Here is a 12104-nt window from a genome sequence, read left to right on the forward strand (position 1 = left end):
TGCAACAAAGTAACAAGTCCCAGGCATTGGGCAGGTGGGTTCCTTGGTGGCGGTTCATGGCTGGCTGGTGTCTCCTGATGTCAATGGCTTCTTGTAGTTTTCTTTGGCGCCAGTTGTTGTTGGCGGACAGGACTTTGGTAGCTTCCCACTTGATGATGATGTGATGATCTTGGTTGTTAATGATGTGTTCAGAGATGGCGGATTTCACGTCTAGTTTGTTGACAGAGTGTCCTTTGAGTCTGGTGTTAAGGTGTGTCAGGGTTTCTCCGATGTATTGGTGGCCACAGGTGCTGTGGCCTTTGCCAGACACCGAACTCGGGTGCACGTGCCATAAATCAATGCGTTTTGTTTGTGGTGTATAGCATGATAGGTGTTAAGTTCAAATTGCACGTGGTCAGTGATCGAAGTTGTTTTTTGCATATTTGCATTAGCAGACAGGCAGGCAGACACATAGTTGTTAATACAACAGACATTAAGTTTTGTCTGTTGCAGAGGCATATCTATATCACAGTTATAAATTCTGTCAACGCTAAATAATGACATTGCTTTTAAGTATCGAAGTGAGAAAGTGACTCGGTAAGAAGTATGTGTGGTGAAACAGTCAAATGAAATTATATATACTGAAATCTACTGTAATAACATATAAAAAGTAATCTAGGTAATCTACTGTCCTAACATATAAAAAGCTCGCGCCTGTGAAATATTAACAAAACATTAGAAAAATAGCTCCGAGTAGAACGCCTCACTGGTTGGCACATAGCTGAGTAGATATAGATCCTTAACAAGGTTCTTTTATGTAACGAGGATATTATTTAATATTTGTTGTTTCTATACACAACCAACATTAGACTATTCCTGCTCACGACCTTATATTATAATTTGGGTATCCCGCTTCAAGCAGCGCGAACCTTTTCACTGCGCGTGCGCTATGAGTACAGTGCAGCACAGCAATTGAAACCACTTTTCACCCCAGCTGGGGTCAATTTAGTGAATCGTTTGAACTCAGATTCCGCGGGGTTTTTTTCATTGCGTTATTTTTCACCTTTCTAAGTTGAATTTGCATTTTTGATAATTTGTTACTATACGTCTATACCGAAAGGTATCAGAATATGCAAAGTTGTTTTTTACGTTGCATGTGACCTTTCACATATTTAATATTTCGAAACTTCATAATGTTACCAGCCAAGGTGGAGACAAACACGGAGAATTATCACAAAGTATTATTATAGCAATACAATATTGCTCACTTTGATCATGTTGTCATGGAGTTGAGATATTGAAAATCATTTATAGTTGTTCATGGTTTTGTTTGATTAGAGAACTATCATTACATGTACCACCATGAACATCACTGATCAGACACATTTGAAAGATAAGTGTATAATGTACAGTAAACTCACTAAAAGCACTCACTATATATATAATATACTAGTATAGTTATATCGAAGATTACATCGAAGATTGTTTCTCCACTAAATTGGACTTCACCACTAACTTACCATGTAGCAGAATTTATCAAAAAAATAAAAATACTATTATTTATACTCCAAACTAGGTTGTTTGATTTGCTTCATCAATTATTGTCAAATTGTACAGGTTAAATGTGAAAATATATCATCATCTATTTACTGCTGCTGAGAAAAAAAACCTCATATATGTCAGTGTAATATCCTTGATCAAATTAGGAAAATCACATCTTTTAGAAAAAAATATGGTTTCTGTTTTTCAATCATTCGATCGAAAGCACAGGTAAAAGTGACAAAAGGCGTAGATTCTAGATCATGTTGGGATTTCGAACCCGTAGAACAGTTACTATTACCAAGATGACAGGAAACAAATAGAGTAAACTCAAGTTGAACACGTTTTCTTTGGAAACACAGAGGGGATGACATATCTATCTCTTGGTACTTTACCATCGATGAAGTGTTCAAAACAAATGTCTTTGAGCACGTGCATGCGTGTGTATATGTGGCTGATTGTACTAGTCCAGACTTAAGCTGGTTTTTGGTGCAAGCTCACTCAGATACCATGCCACAGTTAAGCATGAATACCCCACACAGACACATCATACACCAGTCCTTGTTGTTACGCATTAATGTCGAGCAGGAACCAACAAGTGCCATATTTTAACGTCTTTTGGTATGACGCGGCCGGGGATCAATATCGCCACCTTGGTCTCTCCTGGCGTACGCTGTAGCCACTAAACCACGGAGGCGGTTCATTTTTTACATTGAAACTTTATGCATTCCTTCATCCATCACTTCTCTCATCAATGAACTTAGTTGAACTGAAGAATGTTTAGGTTGTGGATATCAAATAGTAACAAACAATGTACTATATAGAAAGTATGTATTGATATTAATATCTAATAGTGGAACTTTTTACATTTGGGAATTCATGAACAATAACTGAAAATATATACTAGCCACATAAAGAAACTGTGCACATAGAACATTACTTCAGAATTGGAATACAACACAGAAAAGACGCAATGATGTAGACATTTTATAAGCTGAAGTATCGGGCCACAACAAAATGTCAAAAGAACATGAACAATATCCGTAACGATGACGTAAGAAGTTCAAAACTGAGTAGGGGGTGACACGTCGAAGTAACAAAAGTCAATAACGGGTATGACATTCATGCGCGTGAAGCACAACAGTGCATCCACGACGCATAGAGGCTACCAAATGAGCATTGAAGGCCTTGGGAATGTTTGGGACGTGGTCACTGCCGTCTGGAACCTGTGTCTGAGATGAGTCACCCGAATCCATCTGTCCTGTCTTGGCGTCGGTACTCGGGGACACCATGAACGTGGGTGGTCGGCGACGTCATTACTGTTTCCAGAACGCCTGACCAATGCAGCTATCATGTTATGAAATGTGCTGCCACCTGTTGTTGGCTTATGCCTGCTCGAACCATTCCAATGGCTTCATGACGTTGAGCAGATGTTAATCTTGGCGTGATGTGCATGTGACTTCTCATGTGAATTTGTGAACGTTTGAATGACCAAATATGAAGCTTTCGACAGTGACAGCATTTTCCGAGTTTCACATGTTGTGTGCAGCAGCACAGGTTGCAGGTGCCGCAACACATTGCAAGTGCATAGGCCACCATCACTGACGTCACGTCGGCTTGCACCTGCATGAGCGTTTGATTGTCTCCAATACTTGCTATGTTCACATGTTTAGTTATATATTCTGTGTGCACAGTTTCTTTATGTGGCCAGTATATATGGCAGCTAACATTCATTTTGGTTATTATATTTTGATTTTCACTTTGCTAAGAGCAAATAAGTCAAACTATGAACTTGGCACCCTGTAGTATCACCCAATTAAAGAGTTCCAAACCAAGAACGGTAACTCTGTTTTGCACAGATGATAATGGGTATGAGTGAAAAAAGAGGAAAATGAGCCTTGGGTCTTGGGGGTGGCAGGTTCCCATGCCATATGCAATGACCCCAGTGCGATGAAATCTGGAATTCCGTGGAAATTCTCATCCATTCTCATCTTCGGAAAGGCGAATATAGCATCGTTATCCTGCTGATATACCTGGGTTACTTAGCATATATTCATTTATTTAGGAGCAATAATTTATCTACATATGGTGAACGCAATATTTCCTTTTGTCCTCTTATTTCAACTGTAATAATTGTAAGGTATTCCGAATTTTATTCGAAGTTTGTCCTGTTATTAAGGTCCAAAGCAATCAGTGCTCCAAAGATTCCTCAACATGCGACACAACAGAAGGGGGTGCAATGCGAAAACACTGCCCACCCGGAGACTGCGTGTTGGGTGGAAGCATACTGATGCAGGGCATACCCGCCTCATATCAGAACCTAAGGGGGGAGGAAAGAAATTTCTTGACGTGGACAAGACGTTCACGCTCGAACAGTTGACAGAAGAAGTGAAGGACCTATATTTCCCAAGTGGCAAAAGTCAGCTCATGGCCATAGACGGTCTTAAGTATAATTTAGAGTTTTTCAATGGCATGAGGGTGTCAGAGAAATGGATGGAATCTGAGACCCTCGACGCTAACTTAAAAAAGGAAACAACGCATCCTATAAGATTTTACCTGCACACTGAGGTAACAATGTGAAATAGACTTCTCAGTCATGTAAAAATGCAGGACATACCATGATTTTGCAAGTACCATTCACATTTCAAAATCACCTTTTAGTATCAACTTATGACTGAAATGTAAACCTAAATACTTGTGTTTGGTGTTTATTACGATAAATTAAACGTAGGTGCCAGCCCCCCTATTCTCGAAAGGATCCTTGCCCTAGCGTATCCTAAAGTTGCTCATAGGGTCTAGGATAGTTGTCCTACGTTATTCTCAAAAGGAATGCTAGAGCTAGGTAATCCTAACTGAGGACAAATACTAAATTAGGTTCTGACCTGTGCTAAGTCTATCTTAGTGGAAGTCAACATGTGTGGTACTTGTTTGTTCACCAATTTTGACGTCAATCAATATAAATTGCATTTCACAGCACACAGGTTTGATGGGTTAAGAAGAGTTGTTTGTGTTTATAGTATCAATTTATCGGTAATGAATAGGCAATCTGTCACATTGCTGTAAAATGTGAGTGTAAACACCAGCTGGATAAGTGAAGTAACTCCTGTTTATTTCCTAGGTGAATTTTCACTTTGTTAGATGATGCATAATGGGATTTGAAGTCATGATTTTCATAAAAAAGCAAATATAATGAAAATATTTTTTGCACATATGTTAATATTTTGTTAGTATTTCAAATGTTCAAAACCTTTATAAACCATTATCGAATTATGAAAAGATAGAATACATTAAGACATAACGATACACTTTTTCTGGAAGTAGGGTCATTAGGACAGATAGATATTAACAAATTTAAATAGATGATTTAGATATCCGAATATGAGGTGCCTCTATTTATCTGGATACAAGAAATGAAATGGATAATGTTTCCATCTGGATCTACTAAGTGCATCAAAAGCTGTATTTCACTGCTTTCAAGCTTTTTTAGTTTGATTTCTAGTCTTTCTATGTATCTTGTGAACGACGTTGTAGGTGCCTTTATGTATGTGATTTTCATGCAATGAATGAGCGTACTATTTAGGGGAATACCCAAGTTAATTAAGGTTTTTTTTCTATCTCACGTGCTCAAGAGCTCACTATCCCAGCCAGGATCGGTAGCTCAAGTTAGCACAGGGATAGGATCGTTTCAAGAATGGGTCTTATCCTAAAAAAACGAAGCAGCAAGATAATGATCATATCTGTGGGGAGAATTATCTGTATTTTAGCTGTAACGCCATAATAGCTTCTTGTGCCCGACAATACCATTTGTATACCGTTGCAGCTATTCCAGATGATGTGTATTTACTTGTGATTCACCAATGATACATAACTGGCTTTTTTCAGCTGCTGGTGCACTTTTCGATGCAATGAGTCTTACATTTTCTTTTCACAGGCAAATACTCATCGGCCAAGTGAAACCTCGGAAACAGTGGTATGCATACATTTTATGATCATGATAAACAATCTAAATTGTGTTTCATGGAGCTAAGTTCAAACAGAATAAGTGCGAAAAATACCTTGATAATACCTGAGTTTATCTCAGCAGGATAACGCAAACATTTTCTTTACATCCATCCAGGAGTCTGGCAACACTCAGGATTTTCATAAACCAGAAAGTATGCCACGAAGGAGATCCAGTGCAAGGTATGTGATAAACCTCAATGATGTGTTTGCATCATATTAGCTATGTAATGCATATTTCAAGACAATGCATGGAAACACCACCGAAATACAGCAAATTGTTTGCTCCCTCTACTCCAGGGGCACCAGTGGAGCCTCATCTACAACAACAACAGACTCCACTACCAACACCGCAGGTGTCATCAGTTTGGTAAGTTCTGTATACTTAATCCGATTTTGAATTTAACATGATGTTTTCATATCATAATGCATAATAATGTGAGCTCATATATCAATACGTACAGAGCAACACCGCGATTAAGTCGACACAGCTTGCTCCATCTAAACCTGTGCCTTCTGGTTGTGATACTTAGCCATCTTACCTTGGAGTATGGTTGTTTCATTTACATGTTCTTCTTCTTTCTTTATGCATTAGCTTTATATACAATCAGCATGTTTCTCACTTTGAAAACGTACTTCACTATCATTAGTGATGCATTGACGAGAACCTGATTAATCAATTCGTTATGAATTCGTTTACTTTGCAACAGTGACTAGACGTATATCAGATTTCAAAGCTTATTTGAAGACATTTTCGTTATAGGATGCTGCTGTAGAGGATGCTGCTGTGAATACGCCAGTAATGGTAAGCGTCCTTGTACTGATAAATATAATAGATTTATCTCCTAGCTCAATACATGAATGTTCAAAAACCTTATTAGCCATTATAGAATGATGAAAATATCGAATATATGAAGACATAACAATACAGTTCATTTTCTGAAGGAGGGGAATTAGAACATATAGATCTATATTAACAAATATCATTGAATATTTTAGATGTATCCGAATATGAGTTTATGTGTTTTTCTGGATACAAGATATGAATTGTAATAATAACTATGATGTTTACATCTATATCTACTAAGTTCCCCATCAAGAGCTGTATTTCACTGCTTTCAAGCTATTTGACTTTTAGTCTTTCCATTTATCTTGTCAACGAGATTGTAGGTGCCCTTATATATGGGTTTTTCATGCAATGAACGGAAGTACTATTTAGGGGAATACCCAAGTGAATAAAGTTTTTTTCTATCTCACGTGCTCAAGAGCTCACTGTCCTAGCCAGGATAGGTAGCTCAAGTTAGCACAGGGATAGGATCGTTTCGACAATGGGTCTTATCCTAACGGTGGGATGTCCTAACCTATGTCTAAACTTGTTAGGATCTGTCTCAGCTGGTACACCCTCGAGAATAGGCACCCTTTTTTCCAAAGATCGCGGTTATGGTTACTGCTAGATTTCAAAGCTTATTTGAAGACAGACATTTTCGTTATAGGATGCTCATGTTGGGGATGTTGCTGTAGAGGATGCTGCTGTGAATGTGCCAGTAATGGTAAGCGTCCTTGTACTGATACATATAATAGTTTTGTTTGCAGACAATGTAATTTGTATATCGTTGCAGCTATTCCAGATGTTGTGTATTTACTTGTGATTCACCAATGATACATAACTGGCTTTTTTCAGCTGCTGGTGCACTTTTCGATCCAATGAGTCTTACATTTTCTGTTCACAGGCAAATACTCATCGGCCAAGTGAAACCTCGGAAACAGTGGTATGCATACATTTTATGATCATGATAAACAATCTAAATTGTGTTTCATGGAGCTAAGTTCAAACAGAATAAGTGCGAAAAATACCTTGATAATACCTGAGTTTATCTCAGCAGGATAACGCAAACATTTTCTTTACATCCATCCAGGAGTCTGGCAACACTCAGGATTTTCATACACCAGAAAGTATGCCACGAAGGAGATCCAGTGCAAGGTATGTGATAAACCTCAATGATGTGTTTGCATCATATTAGCTATGTAATGCATATTTCAAGACAATGCATGGAAACACCACCGAAAAACAGCAAATTGTTTGCTCCCTCTACTCCAAGGGCACCAGTGGAGCCTCATCTACAACAACAGACTCCAGTACCAACACCGCAGGTGTCATCAGTTTGGTAAGTTCTGTATACTTAAACCGATTTTGAATTTAACATGATGTTTTCATATCATAATGCATAATAATGTGAGCTCATATATCAACACGTACAGAGCAACACCGCGATTAAGTCGACACAGCTTGCTCCGTCTAATTTGTGTGTTCTGTGTGTGAGACTTAGTTATTTTAACTATGATTTACTTTGCTTATTGTGGGTTTTTTTTCTATTTTCTCTTCATCAGTTTAACAACCAACCACAATACGAATAACTTTCAATACATCATTTGCAATTTTACTGATACTTTGAGGAGCACTTTCTTCATGATTTCGTTGTGACTATTTTCCTTGTACAACTGTCACTAGAAATGCACCAAATTTCAAAAGGTTTATGTTTATGTTTGTACAAAGAGACACAAGTGTGATATGAAAGTGCCACCCCACACAAGTTTCTATATCAAAATTGCAAAATAATTCATTTCTTTTATGAGTACATTGATTAGTGATACTAGTGTAAACATAAAACTTACCTCGCCTCACAAATCAAATGAAAACATGACTGAAACATGTAGCTGTACGATATTTTTCCCCAATATCAGTACTTGTATATTGTATTATCAGTGTGATATCCCATATAATATACAACTATTTCCATTGCAAAGGGGTTTTCTATACCGAGTGTTAAAATGGTGACAGATTTTTTTCTTTAGGTATGGTATTTGTGTAATCTGTTTGGTGAAAAATTAAGGTCACGTGAAATAAAGTAACAGGTTTAATATTTTGTATTACTATGTGGTTGATGTTTCGTTTCTTAGTTTCTTCTGAATATATGACTTTGATGTACATGTTTATGCAACACACAAGGAACGTATTCAAATATTTCAAACAGCGCCAATATCACTTATGATATTAATGTCATATCATGTACGGTTCACAGCGCACCAGGAATGCACGTAGCCGTTCGCGAGGACGAAGGTTAAGCACGAGGTACGATATATAATAATTTCCGATATACATACCTTTAAGTGATGTTTAAAGTGTCCTCTTTTTTCTGTAAGCTTCACAGAGACATTTACAAGGTGGAGCAGTAAGGCAATAAAACAATATGTGGATGACCAGCTTCGAGCGACGTTTCGGTGTAGGTTCTAACACCGTTATCAAGCAACTACTTCTATAGCTTTCAGTGACAGAGAAGCTTACAAGTGACTTTAGATATCAATGTTTTGTGAAGCATGTGATGTTTTGTTCAACTTCAGGCGTACCACACGTGGTGCAGCAACTGATACTAATGCTCGAGAGATCGATGAGGCACAAAGCATAAACGTCAGTGAGCATCCTTTGGTGAGTTAAGAACAGAAGTAACCTGTCTTTTTGAGATATAAATCTAAACGCATGAAAACAATTGTAGGTGTAGTACGTGTGGATAGTAATGAGATATAAACAGGACAAATGGGGGACCAAAATTAACCGACCGTACTAAAGAACGAGGCTAACAACAACAAAATATGTTTTTACAATATGAACATATGTCAGTGAAAAAAACTGCTGCTATGCATTATGCTTATGATATTACATTTACTTCTGAAAAAAAGACCAAACATAGTGGTTATTGTTTACAGAATAAGACGCTTTTTATCATTTTAGGAAGTGGCTGATGACGAGGTCATTCCCACCGACACCGGCACTCCCACAGTATCCTTCTTGGCAAGGCAGGGACAAATAATGATCCATGACCCCGTAATGGTAAGTGACGGAGTCTTCTGTACCTGTGAAAGGTGAGTGACTGAATGAATATGCGTTTTAAAATTGTGTCATGATATTTACATACCAATTATATTCTATAAACCTGTGAAACGGAATTAGCAGTATAGAGCCATCACTGAATTGGACACATTTGCAAGGTAAAATGATAGCTACACATGTAGACTCATACTTATATTGTATAGACATATTTTCAGGATAAACCTATGGTGTCAAATGATGTGGTAAGGATATAGTTCGCAAACATTTTAGATGCAATTCTTTCATTTTCTTTCGCTTTTTCTGTCGTTCGTTTGTGTAGTAACTGTATTGTTCACAGTATTCAATTCTGTGGTTGGCAGTATATGTTCCGTATGTAGCTATATTGATAAGCTCATATGTCCAATTCATATACTAAACATTTCTTTCATGACCATGACTTTAAAATGTGCAAGCTTGGTCAAAATGTGAAAATGTCAAGGTGAATGGTAATATGCTATGATTTACCTCATCCCATTTTCTGAATGGAAACAAGGTTAAGTTCTGTGTGATGATTATAGTGCCGCGTCAAGATTATGTATAGCCATTGAAGGCCTGGGATGGTTGGGAAGACCAGTGATTAAAGCCTTAGGTCGTCACGCCGACGTTTGGGCTTCGTTTCCCCATATGTGTGCAACACCCCCGTGATATTGCAGGAATATTGCTAGATGAAATGGTATGAAACCATACTCGCTCATTCAGTACTCTCATGAATATATAACATACACAACTATTTATCAAAGTGTACTTAATATATTTGACCTACTTAACCGTATGGCTTTTGTTAAATTCACTTTAGTTAAGCACATGAAATGTCCTTACATGCAATCCTTTGTTTCAGGATGTGGATTAGGACGAAGACGACTTGCCAGACCTTCAGCTTACTCAGCATAACGATACCAATTCAACATTCGAACAGTAATGCATAGAAATGATAATCATACCCTGAGTAACTTATAACAAGAGCGAGTGAATGACATACTGACTGAGTGAGCTAACCAACATGGTAGGCTTTTAGCAGAATAGCAGCAATAATACCTTGTGGGACACCAGAAATTGGCGACATTGTACTCGTAGTTGATTCGAACACATGGGTAAAAGTGGTGAGCGAACACCTGAACCTCTATTCTACCATACTATGCCAATACAAGCTAGACACAATCTCAAGTCTGAACAAGTTCAACCAGTCGTGGTGACAGGAAGGTTTCATGAATAAAGAACGGACTAATATGAGACATGATCTCATGTACACCGCAACCCACGTGTGCCGATCAATAACACGGGCACAACATATTTACCTAAAGAATGGTTCTGCTCATGCCACTGCTCAAATGGCTGCAAGATACCACACTTGTCACTTATAGATATGACTACTACTGGCCTTGGCCAATTGTGTTCAGAAATGGGGCTGATTAGGGATGGTGACATTTAAGCTAAATACTCCATATAACGCCAATAATTACAGTACGGTCACCAAGTTCTGTTATATGTGCAAAGTGTGCAAGATGGAACGGTTGTGAAGTTTCTTGTTCAGTTCTTGTTCACTAATCAGTATTATAGCTCTGCTTTTCTCTCAGTGTAGTTGAAACCACATTCTAGGTCTCATGTTCACTGGGCAACCACACCACGTCATTACCGATAATCACCCAACCATTACATTTTTGCGACAGGGAAGATAGTGAAGGACATAACAATTGAATATATAATATGCGTGTACGCTGTAGGTCATAATTATGGTCATATTTGTATCGCTCAGGGGAAAAGTAGTATTTAATTTGTATTAATGTTACTTCAAAACAGTAGTAGGAGTTAGGTGTGTGTTTTGGTTTCAAGTCACTGCATAGAACAATGTATTCTTGTATGTTTTCCATTAGGCTGACCTTACAAAGGAGATTACAAACTTGGGCACTGGCCATGGTGAACGCTGAAAAGACCCAAAGTATTCTCATACAGCGAGAAAGGGTTTTAGCCACTGCTCTGAGGGCCATGACCAAACCTTCCTTTGATTTTTTGGCAAAGGTAGAAGTTGAATTTTCAAATGAAGACGTGGGGTCGGAACTTGCTGCAGATTTTGGGGGTCCAAGACGAGAGTTTTTTTGGATACGTGACAATAAAAGCAGTTGTTTGATCGAATCACTTTCCTTCCTGATTTTCAGCAAATACTGGCTTTTGTTTTATTTGGAAGGCAATAGGAAACATACACACGTATGTACTTAGTAGGTTTAGGTTGTATACTGAAGTAAATGTGTGATCAAAAGACAATTACCAGTTTCATCAATTTCGCTCAAAATGCACTAGGAAATATATAGTGAGGGAAAATATAAGGGAACACCACTTTAGCGCAGTACACAATGCGATACGAAGACTGGCGAAAAAAAAAACCTGGAACAGAATAACGGAACACTTTTATTAGTTCCATTATTTGCTGTGCATGGTATACTATACAAAACTAGCAGGTTATATTTTGTTTTCATGTGAAACTACAGGAATATATACTGATAGGTTGCATTAAAAGTAAGTGGTTTATGTGGGAATAACATTTCGAAAGAAATCACACCACACAAAAGTATGATGATAATTAATAACGTGACCACGGAAAACACAGAGAAGGAGTGAGTGAGTGAATATTATGGTTTTACCCGCTTTGAGCAATATTCCAGCAATA

At 37.9% G+C, this 12104-nt stretch overlaps 2 long non-coding RNA genes across 2 annotated transcripts; both read left to right on the plus strand.

Annotated features, from left to right (window-relative positions):
- Nucleotides 1-4041: 4041 nt before the first annotated feature.
- Nucleotides 4042-5662, plus strand: LOC124274545. Its single transcript, XR_006897974.1, has 3 exons — nucleotides 4042-4086; nucleotides 5450-5488; nucleotides 5636-5662. It is a non-coding gene; the product is annotated as an uncharacterized LOC124274545 (long non-coding RNA).
- Nucleotides 5663-6279: 617 nt separating this feature from the next.
- LOC124274544 lies at nucleotides 6280-7525 on the plus strand. Its single transcript, XR_006897973.1, has 4 exons — nucleotides 6280-6322; nucleotides 7011-7067; nucleotides 7248-7286; nucleotides 7434-7525. It is a non-coding gene; the product is annotated as an uncharacterized LOC124274544 (long non-coding RNA).
- The last annotated feature ends 4579 nt before the right edge of the window (nucleotides 7526-12104 follow it).

The sequence above is a fragment of the Haliotis rubra genome, unplaced genomic scaffold (genome assembly GCF_003918875.1).
Source record: "Haliotis rubra isolate DU_JTF1 unplaced genomic scaffold, ASM391887v1 Scf1917, whole genome shotgun sequence".
Classification (NCBI taxonomy): Eukaryota; Metazoa; Mollusca; class Gastropoda; order Lepetellida; family Haliotidae; genus Haliotis; species Haliotis rubra.